This window comes from Tenrec ecaudatus, chromosome 14 (assembly GCF_050624435.1).
Source record: "Tenrec ecaudatus isolate mTenEca1 chromosome 14, mTenEca1.hap1, whole genome shotgun sequence".
Lineage (NCBI taxonomy): Eukaryota > Metazoa > Chordata > Mammalia > Afrosoricida > Tenrecidae > Tenrec > Tenrec ecaudatus.
The window spans coordinates 64,292,669-64,304,793 of record NC_134543.1 but is presented as its reverse complement, the minus strand read 5'-3'; positions in this window follow the sequence as shown (position 1 = coordinate 64,304,793).

Genomic DNA, 12,125 nt, shown 5'->3' with positions numbered 1-12,125 from the left:
AAACAATGCATTGCATTGTGTAAATCTGCTGAACAAGACTTCTTTGAATTCTGAAAGCAAGGATTTTTTTTGAGTACTAAGATGTACCTGACCCAAGTCATGGTAATTTTTATTGCCTCGTGTGCATATGAAAGTTGGACATTGAGTACGAAAGACAAAAGAAATATCTATGTATTTTAATTATGGTGCTGGCAAAAGTATTAAAAGTGCAATGGACTGCTAAAAGGAAAACCTAACCTGTCTTGGAAGAACTATCGCCAGGATGCTCCTTAAAGGCGAAACTTCGTTATGCACAGGTATTCATGTACTTTACACACACTATCAGAAGAGATCAGTCCCTAGAGAGGGACATAATTCTTGGTAAAGTATCAGGGCCCCGAAAAAGAGGAAGCCCCTCAACCAAAAATGTGGACCCAGTGGCTGCAACAATGGACTCAAACACAAGAATTCTTGTGAAGGTGGGGCAGGGCTGGTGGTGGGTCATTCTGTTGCACACAGAGTCTCTGTGAGTTGGAACTGACTCAATGTCACCTCACAACAAGAACACTAAACAGTATGTCAACATATGAACTTAATGCTGTCTGAAAAATGAATCGACTGCTATTTTAATTAGTTACTGGTTGATCAAAATCAATTATATAATCATTGACATGAATTTCCAAACCAATCTAGCTCCCATCAAGTTGATTATTCTGATTCACGGGAACCCACGTGTTGCAGATTAGAGCTGTGCTTCATAGGATTTTCAAGGTTGTGACTTTTTGGAAGCAGATCTTCTGAGGCATCACAAAGGAATTTGAATTATCAACCTCACAGTTAGTAGCTATTTGCTTACCAATTTGCCTTTCAAAGGAACTCAGGAATTATAATTTCCTTTAAATTGCAATTGGTTTTGGAAGCTCCCCTTAAAAATCATCCAGTGTCATCATCCAATGCATACTTTCCTTGGTTCAAATGTAAACAATAATACAGCAAATCAGGTTTTGTTAATATTTTTTTTACTCTTTGTGTTTTAATACTTGTTTCAGTGCATGGTCCTTTAAGGAAACCTAATCAAAAGAGATTTGTAACAAGAATTCTTATATCTTCTATTTTTTGCAGTTATCAAAATTGGAATCCAGCCAGATGTCTACAAAGAGGAGAATGATTTAGTAGTATGCATTATCTTCAGATAATGGAATAAAACAACATCATACATAAAGAAAACAAAAGTTCATTAAAACAGGAAAGAAAGACAAGAGCGGATGTCAGAAAAACTCTAAACATTGCTGTTCATTATATATCAGGTAAGGCAAACTGATAAAAATGATGAAGTAAAAAGAGCTGAACTGAAATTCAAAGGGCAGTTCAAGGAGACAGAGTATTTTAATAAAATATGCAAAAACCTGGAGTTAGAAAAGTAAATCTTAAGCTGAAAGCCTTGAAGAGAAAAATTCAAGCCGTGCATCACAATGTTGAAAGTTTCCATTTGCGACACATTGAACAATGCAGGAAGTATCCAAAGAAAATGGAATGAAGGCATAGTCACTGTACCAAAAAGAAGTAGCTGATATCCAAGCATTTCAAGAGGCATCATCTGAGTAAGAACCAATGGTACTGAAGGAAGAAGCTGCACTTAAGGCATTAGCAAAAAGAAAAGTCTCTAGGAACCGATGGAATACCAATGGAAATGCCTCAACAAGCTGATGAAGCATTAGAATCACTCACTCATCTATGCCACGAACCCTGGAAGACAGCTACATGGCCACCTTACTGGAAGAGTTCAATATTTGTATTCATTCCAAAGAGAGATAACTCACCATTCTGTGGAAAGTATTCAACTATATCACTGATATCACATACAAGCAAACTTTTGCGAAAGATCATCCAGCAATAGCTGCGGCAGTATGGGGAGCTGCCAGATATTCAGGCCAGATTCAGAAGAGAGCAGGGATCAAGTCAAGGGAGCTTGACTTAAGGTAGAGAACCCCAGAAAGATACTTACTTGTGTTTCATTGACTCTTGAATGGGTGCACCTTTACCAACGAAGGGTATCCTTGAGAAAAACTGGAATTCTAGAACAATTCATTGTGTCTGTGCAGAAACTGTACATTGATAAAAAGCCAAAAGGAATACTGCATGGTTTAAAATCATGAAAATTGTGTATCAGGGTGGTGTCATTTAGTCACCTTTTTTCCAATCTGTGTGCTGAGCAACTAATCAGAGAAATCCAAGTAGTTCACATAGTTTAAGAAGAATGGGACAAGATTGAAGGAAGGCTTCTTAACAATCTTCAATATTCAGATGAAACAAGTATGCTTTCTGAAAGTGAGAAAAGCTCAAGCACTTGTTGATGAAGATTAAGGATTGCAGTCTTCAATATGAATTACAAAGAAGACCAACATCCTCACAACATGATCAATAGATGACATCATAATAAGGAGAGAAAAGATTGAAGTTGTCAAATATTTTTGTCTTGCTTGATCCACAATCAATGTTCATGGAGACAGCAGTCAAGAAATCCAAGTATACATTGCATTGGGTAAATCTGTTGCACAAGACTTCTTAAAATTTTGAAGAGCAAGAAGTTTACTCTGAGGACTAGGTGTGCTTGACCCAAGCCATGCTATTTTCAATTGTCTTATATGAATGTGAAAAATGGACATTGAATAAGGTATACAGAAAAGAACCAGTGCATTTGAATTATGGTAATTATGAAGAATTTTGGAAGTACCATGAACTCTAAAGGAACAAATAAATCCATTTTAGAAGAAGTACAACCAGAATGCTCCTTAGAAGTGAGGAAGGTGAGATTTATCATATATACTCACGTATAAGCCAACTTTTTCAGCCCATTTTTTATGCTGTTTTTGTGGTAAAATTAGGTGCCTCAACTGATATTCGGGTCGGCTTATACTTGAGTATATATGGTAGTCCATATATTTTGGACATGTTGTCAGAAGAGACCAGGTCCTGGAAAAGGACACCAGGTTTGATCAAGCAGAAGGGCAATGAAAATGCAGAAGATCCTCCACAAGATGACTTGACACAGTGACTGTAAGAGTGAGCTCAAACGTAACAATTGTGAGCAAGGGGGAGGACCAGACAATGTTTACTTCTGTTGTGCATGTGTGCCTGGGACTGCTCAGGGTTTAAAATGACTTGATGGCACCTGACCACAACAATTTTTTGTGGAAGCAAGCAACCACATTTTTGTTGCAAAACAATGGATTTGAAACATATTATATGAGTTAAATAGCTATTTTTAGATGATTTCAGTATGCTGTAGTTCAAGAAGTGGCACCTACCATCAATAACAGTAGATATTGACTAAAAAGAATCATAATAGAATTTCAGGGTAATAATTACAAGGGTATATCCATTTCTGAAAGTTTCTCTAACTCTCTGTTTAAGTATAATTCAGTTTTTAAATTAAAATATAGATTATTTTAAAAAATTATTATATAGTATTCATCTGTTTCTACATATACAATTCAATGATATCAATAACATTCATCAAGTTATGCAAATATTTGCACCTTACTTTAAAAATTTTTCCTCCTTTAGTAACTTAAATTCATTTTCTGCTATCTTGGTGCCATCGAGTAGATTCTGATTCAATGACCCTGTTGGACAGCATAGAATTGCACCTGTGGGGTTCCAAGGCTGTACAAGTCGATGAGGGGCAGAGATTCTTATCTTTCATCTCTTTCCTTTGGAAGCAAGTTATCTATGGAGACACTTAGCTACACATTCCATTACCTACTCCTATTCTAACTCTCCTTCCGTTGTCACTGCAGGTGATTAGAGACCAACTTTTATGACTTGGTTGGCCACTTGCAAGCTTTCAAGACACAGGCACTAGGCAACAATCTCGGAGGTAAAATGGAAGTACTAACCATGTTACTGGGTCAATTGACTGGAAGGTCTACAAAACCACGAGTCTAAACTAGCAGACCAAGGAAACCAATCCCATGAGATATTTGGTTTACATAAACAGCACCTTAAACATTAGTTGTCATATTCGTTAATATGTCTGTCACACAGCTTCTTCAAGGAAGTCTGGAAGCACAGGGGACTGTAAGTTGGGCTGTTAATGGCAGCTAGGTTTACAGCCACCAAGAGAAAGCGGAGACTTATTATTCCTATAAAGAAGGACATTGTCTCATAAAACCTCCAGGGTCCATTTTACTCTGCCTGGTAGGGTCACTGTGAGTCAGAATGATCTGATGATGATAGTAACTGTTTTAGGGTGTTTTGTGTGGTGGGGGGGGGGCGGACTTCTTGACAGCAACCTATCTATTCTTAAGTTTTTCATCACTATTAAGACCCATTTCCTGACTCCCTTTTGCCTCTGATCACCATTCATAATGGTCCGTATGTTTTTGCCTTTTGCTGTCTTTTTAGATATGAGATGTCATACAATACTTATCCCCATGTGAGAGGCTTCATGCTCATAGCAACCCTGTAGGTCAGAGTATAACTACTGAGATCGTTAAAGTTAATTGTGCCAAACATGTGGGGTTAATTGAAGGGCAGAGAGATAAATGGCTCCAGGAGCCTCGGCTTTCTAGTTCTCGGGTCTCTTGCTTTGCGATGGTCGCACCAGGGTGCAGCTGCCTTAGCCAGTTCCCTGCTTCAGCTGGCAAGGCTCACTTCCTGCAAGACATCCCCGAGGAGAAGCCACATGGACCTACCCCAATGCAGCCCTGGGTGCTGGAGCACCTGTGTGGAGACCCCTGCTAGTACTGAGATGCTTACACATTCACTGACTCGGCTTTCCTCCTGCAGTCCCATCATTGTGTTTTATGAGATGGAGGAGGACTTTGTGGATTGGTGTAGGACATATGGGTTAATGTTGGACTTGTGGGCTTGGGCAGCACTGGGTTGGGATCTTTTCTTGATGTGCCCTTACCCTTTATATAAAAGTCTCTCTTATATATATGAGTTTTTGTGGATTTCTCTAATGTGGCCAGACTAAAACAACTACCCCTTAGGATTTGCAAGTTGGGTAAATCAGGTCATTGTCCTGTAAAGGAGCTAGCTTGCTGTTTCCAACTGCTGCCCTTGCCAAGTTGGTGGCAGGAATCTAGTTGATGGCAGTGAGCTTGGTTTGATTTTTTGTGATGGGCGTATTTCACTCAGAATCATGTTTTCATGCTCCATCCATGCATTAGGACTTCATTTCAGAATTAAAAACTCCAGCTTGCTCTAAAATCATTGTGTGCCACCATCATTATTGTGCCTAACACGTACTTCATTCTATTATTCCAAAATAAACAAATATGTATTTATTATGGTTTTGAAATGATCAGTTTTCCATATTATTTATCTATAAAACAGATCAATTAGTCCATGGTCATTTATTAGGATAAATAAACAGTGAAACTGAAAGAAATTTTAAAGAGGCAAGGTTTCCAGGCAGTTCTATTGATCACTTAGGCTATCTTTGCTACTTAATCTTCTCAGAAAAGCCTTGAAATACTGGAGTCTGGACTCACTTTGAGAGGTAATGAGAAAAGTCTATTGTTAAAGCAAATATCTTGACCGCAGTTCTTGCCAAACTTGTCCACTAAACCTCCGTGTGAAAAACACGCCAACTCTGTAGGAACCTTTTAAGGAAAATAACATTTCAAAAAAATTGTTAATTTTCAGCAAAGTTAATTTAAAACATATTTTGCTAGATTATGTTCTTTTTAGATACAGACATAAAGTAAACTGGTAAATGACTCCGACCAGGACTAAATTGTCCTCCCCAATCCACTAAAAATATTTAATTTTTTCTTTAGCATAGCACATAAAATGTTTTATGGTATATAGACACAGGTGAGAAATCAAATTCTATCACATCAATATGATACCATCCTCAAAAACCAAACTGTATGTGATAGTTGTTATAAAACATTTCAATATGAAGATTTTAAATTTTTCTTCCTAGAAATGGAATGCATTTGAATATTTTCTTCAGTTAGTTGATTATATTAGCAAATTTGGACGTGACAACTGTGGAAATTTTAAGATTCTCAGGAGTGCCATTGCTTGTATTGAATAGTTTTTTTCAGTGAATTTTGCTCATAGCATATTGTGTTCTCTTACTGTTTCATGATAATAGTGTTTCAGTAGCTGGGTTTATAAAATATGTGGGCAACTTCTACAAGGCAATGAAGAATAAAGGATTCTGGCTATGCGGTCATTACACAGATATTTTAGAGATCTAGAATGGCCCAATAAATAAGTAAGCTCCAGGACTTCCTATTTATATTTGGAAGTTTTTATAACCTGTAGGTGATAACTAATTTAATCTGATATTCTGCCCGGGGTATGTGAAGAGGATACTAAAAAGCTAAGTAATAAAATAAATTAATTGATTAACATCCATATGAATATGAGAGCTCATCTATGATACATTAAATTGAAAGGCATTTATCATTAAAACAATTATATTTTATGATTTTCATAATCATACTCCATCTGACCCCTTTAATAAACAAAAATAACTTAGGGAATTTAAAACAGAGATAAAGTTTTAAAAATGATTCACTTGTTTATTCTATGATCAACTTTTAATCTCATATTGAATCATAATTTTAAAGTTCAAAACTCTAGAGAAAATTGAATTTGAAATAATTCTTTTGTATACACAGAGTAGCTAGATATCATGTACTAGGTTCAGCAGGCACTAGCAAAGTTGGAACTACATACCATTTATAGACCTCAAGGTCTTGGCTATTAAACGCTTTTATTTATTTACAAATCTAGATTTATTTAATAAAACTTTAAGTGGTTCTATCTTTTTTCTCAAATAAATTCTTCCAAATAATTCAACAGATGTTTTGATCCTACCAAATATCAATATCTTCAGGCAAACATCACTCTCTGTTCGATATTAAGAGATGAGCTTTAATTATGGAGTGTATTCTCCATGGTTTACATAAACTCTTCTTGCTACTATAGACTCAAAATATACTCTCATGGATGCATTTTGAAAAGAGTTGTTATTGGCATCTCACAGTTCCAAAGATAATAAAACATTCAGTTCCATAAAAATCTTATTTATGAGTTCCTTCAACATAAATACAATGCAAATATGTTAATTAAGAACTAGGCAAGACATTGTTAGGATAATAAATGAAAATTAAAACCAATACTTGACATTAAGAAAATTAAAAATCAGTAGGATTAATCAAATCATGTTTCAAATAGTTGAACAAAAAGTCTCTCTGTTAGTCAGTGATTAATTTTATTCAAAAAATACAAGTGCATGGAGTCTTTGGCAGCATTAATGGTGAATACGCATCTACTAACCCAAAAGCTGTCAATTCAAGTACACACACTCTACAACTCAAGTCCTCACACTCTACTACCAGAGGATCAGTTTGTTAAAACCGGATGGAACACAGTTTGACTCTTATTCAACATGCATACATCCCAGAACCTTGTCAGATATTAAAGCATTCTATAGTACAATATTAAACAGGAGGAAGTTTCCTTACTTTTGTTTTACCTTTTCAAAGCTTATATTAGTATCGAGGAAACTGCCAAGTAAACAATCACTGACAATATAATTATGTATATCCTCAGATGGAGTTGTATATGCTATGTAGGTGTTGAATGAATTCGAGGATGAGCAATCTAGGTTATTGAAAGGTCATAGAACTCCATTTTTTTTTCTAACGTCATTTTACTGGGGGCTCTTACAGCTCTGATAACATTCCATACACCAATTGTATCAAGTATATTTGTAAATATGTTGCCATCATAATTTCTAAAACAGTTTCTTTCTACTTGATCCCTTGGTATCAGCTCCTTTCCTCCACCCTCCCACCCTTGTGGATCCTTGATCAATTATATATTGTTATTTTTATTTCATACCTTACACTGTTCATTGTCTCCCTTTACCCACATTTCTGATATTCATCCCCTGGGGGTGCTATATATCCAATATTATGATGGGTTCCTCCTTTCTCACCCTTCCTCCTCCCTCACCAACCCCTGCCCTCATGATATCACTACTCCAATTACTATTCCTGAGGGGTTTATCTGTCCTGATTTCTATGTGATGAGAGCTCTCATCTGTACCCATGTGTGTTCTTTGGTCTAGCCAGGTTTGTAAGGTAGAACTGGTTCATGGTAGTCGAAGTGAGGAAATATTCAGGAACTAAAGGAAAGATGTGTGATTCGTCAGTAGTATATTACACCTTGGTTGAATCATCCCTCTCTTGTTCCCTTGGAGTTGTTTGTTTGGAATCTTTTGATACCTGATCCCGTCGACACCTCATGATCACATGGGGGCTGATTTGCTTCCCTGTCAGATGGATGCTTCTCTGACTTCAAGCCTTTAAGACCCAAGGCACCATCCACTCTCTTCATTACATTTGCTTATGCACCCATTTTGTGTTCAGTGATTATGCTGGGAAGATGAGTATCAAAGAGTACCAGGTTATCAGAACAAAGTGTTTTTGTGTTAAGGGAGGCCTTGAGTAGAGGCCGAAAGTCTGGCTGCTATCTTAATACTTAACATATAAGTATATTGGCCTCTTTCCCTTTCATTAAAAATTAATATATTTACATATGTACATGCCTATAGATACACCTCTATAAATAGCTTTTTGACTATTTCTTTTCTTTATTTCTTTTCACCTTCCTCCTATCCCACTATCATGCTTACCTTCCATTTGGCTCTCAGTTTTTCCTCTCGGATACATTGTTCTTGATCAAGCCCCATCCGGCATTACATGCCCTCCTCACCAGCAATTTTAGATCTCTTGTTGTTTTCTTATCTCTGAATTTGTTGATCCCCCACTCCCCTTCCCCCCTTCCTCTCCCATGTGTCCTGGCACCACTGGTTCCATTATTTTCTCCTGCTTATCTTATATAGATAGACATAGGGTGAAATAAAAAAAAGAAAAACCAAATACAAAAAAGCCAAAAAACATAATAAAACAAACAAAATAATAAACAAACTATGTGCCTATATTTATAGGTTTAGTATTAAGGTGGCGGAAGGACACTGGTTCTCTACTCAAATATTCCCTCAATGCAAGAATACTTTCTTCTATTAAATTAGCATTCTATGATGCTCACCCTCCCGACACAACCGCTGAAGACAAAGTGGGTGAATAAGCAAATGTGGAGAAGAAAGCTGATGGTGACTGACTATCAAAAGTTATAGCGTCTGAGGTCTTAAAGGCTTGAATTAAACAAGTGACCATCTAGCTCAGAAGCAACAAAGCCCACATGGAAGAACACACCAGCCTATGTGATCACATGGTTCCGAAGAGATCAGTTATCAGGCATCAAAGAACAAAAAATCATATCATTGAGTGCACAGCTCCATGATATGATCGCCAAGGATAAATGGGTGCATAAGCAAATGTGGCGAAGAAAGCTGATGGTGCCCGGCTATCAAAAGAGAAAGTGTCTGGGGTCTTAAAGGCTTGAAGGTAAACAAGCGGCCATCTAGCTCAGAAGCAACAAAGCCCACATGGAAGAAGCACACCAGCCTGTGCGGTCACGAGGTGTCAAAGGGATCAGGTATAAGGCATCATCAGAACAAAAAATTCTTACCATAGTGAATGAAGGGGTAAGTGCAGAGTGGAGACCTAAAGCCCATTTGTTGACCACTGGAGACCCCCTTGCAGAAGGTCTAGGGGTGGAGATGAGTCAGTCAGAGTGTGATGTAGCACTGATGAAGAATACAGTTTTCCTCCAGTTCCTAAATGCTTGCTCCCCCAACCCCCTCATCTATCAGGATCAGAATTCCACCTTGCAAGTCTGGATAGAGCAGAGGATGTACAATGAGGCAGATAGGAGCTGGAGGCACAGGGAATCCAGGGCGGATGATACCTTCAGGACCAGGGGTGTGAGGGGCGATGCTGGGAGGGTAGAAAGAGGGTGGGTTGGAAAGAGGGAACTGATTTCAAGGATCTACATGTGACCTCCTCCCCGGGGGGATGGACAACAGAAAACAGGGAGAAGGGAGACATCGGACAGGGAAAGATATGACAAAATAATAATTTATAAATTATCAAGGGCTCATGAGGGAGGGGATGCTGGGAGGGAGGGGAAAACAAGAAGACCTGATGCCAAGGGCTTAAGTGGAGAGCAAATGCTTTGAAAACGATGAAGTCAATGACTGTACAGATGTGCTTTACACAATTGATATATGTATGGATTGTGATAAGAGTTGTATGAGCCACTAATAAAACGTTAAATAAAAGAAAAGAAAACCCCCCCAAACCAAAAGATAGTAGAACTCTTTCTCACAGAAAAGATTATCAGTAGATAATGATGACGTGAAAAAGCAAATGCTGGCCATGAGGAATGAGTAGAGTTTCAGGCACAAAGACTAGCATAAACATAGGCACAAAATGAGCAAAAGCAAAGGAGCATTAGGAATAACTACCAATATGGAAGCAATAGGCAAGAACACACCTGGCATTTCTCAAGCTGCAAAAACTGAAGAAAATGTTTGAGTCTCAAACTACAATATTGAAGGATTCTATAAGGAAAATATTTAACATCACTGGGGGAATCAAATAAGATGGGAGGAATAGATCAAAGGACTATACCTCAAAAACCTTGTCAATGTTCAGCCAATTCAGAAAATAGGATAAGATCAGGAATCAATAGAAATGAAGGAAGAAATCCAAGTTGCTCTGAAGACAAGGTGAAAAGCAAGAAGCCAGAAAATGATGAAATACCACCTGAGATGTTTTAACAAATGGATGAAATGTTATGCCTATGCTAATTGAAAGACAGTTATCTGGCCTGCCAAGTAGAAGAAATCCATATTCATTCCCATTCCAAAAATATGATTCAACAGAATAGATAAATTATGAGATAATATCATGAACAAGAAAAAATTTAAAAATTTCTAAAACTGATTGCAGCAGTACCACAACAGGGAACTACCAGAAATTCAAGTCAGATTCAGAAGCTATGGAATAATAAATATCATTGCTGATTTTAGCTACATCTTGGATGAAAACAGAGGATACCAGAACAATAGCTACGTGTGCATTGTTGACTATGCAAAGGTATTTGACTTTAGATATATACATACACACACATATATATATTTCCTGTATACAGACAATATTGTGAAGAATGGAGATTTCCAAACCTTTAATGGTACATTGAACAAAAGACAGTTTTTCAAAAAGAATAAGGGATACAATATAGTTTAAAATCAGGAAAGGTGTGCATCATGGTGGTATTTTTTCAGCATATTATTTAACTTGCATGCTGAGAAAATAATTCTAGAAGCTGAGCTTTATGGAGAAGAAGGTGGCATCAAGATTGGAAAAAGACTCATTTCAATCTGCAACACATAATTAGTCAAATAAAATAATACTGTGGACTATAATATAAAGGTAAAAATGTTCTCACAACTGTGCCAATATGCAAAATGATGATAAATGAAGAAATGATTGGAATTGTGAATGATTTCATTGTAGCTGAGCCCATGACAATATGAGAGAGCCTCAATGAAATAATAAACAGTTCATGAGAGTCACACAGACCGGGAAGTATTTAGTTTTGTTACATACGAGGTCATGATTATTTGGAAGTGAACTGACAGCACTCCACACTACTGAGTATGACAGATTTCATGGTACTAAATGATGATGTCAGTTAAAATGACTTTTTAAAAATAGCCTCTGAGTTACTTTTTTGAAAGATGAAGAATAAACAAGTTAGAGAGCACAGATTTTAAGTTTGAGATTCAGAGAGTTCAAATATACTACAGAGATGAAGGGCCTGACATATTTGAGAATGTGATCAAGATTACAACAGAGTACATGGAGATACTTCTTTATGTGCACTGCTATTGTTGTTGTTGTTAGATACCTTCCAGTCGATTCTAACTCAATGACCATAGTACAACAGAATGAAACCCTGCCTAGCCCTGTGCTGTCTTCGTAATTGTTCTTATGTTGAGCTCATTGTGGCAGCCACTATGTCAATTCATCTTGCAAAGGACCTTTTTTTTTTTTTTTTTTTAATGGCTGCCACTACACACTATTGAGCTTGATGTCCTAGTTCAGGGACTGGTCTCTCCTAAAAACTTGTCCAAGGTACAAGAGATGAAGTCTCACCATCCTTGCCTCTAAGGAATGTTCTGGCTTTAATTCTCTACAAGA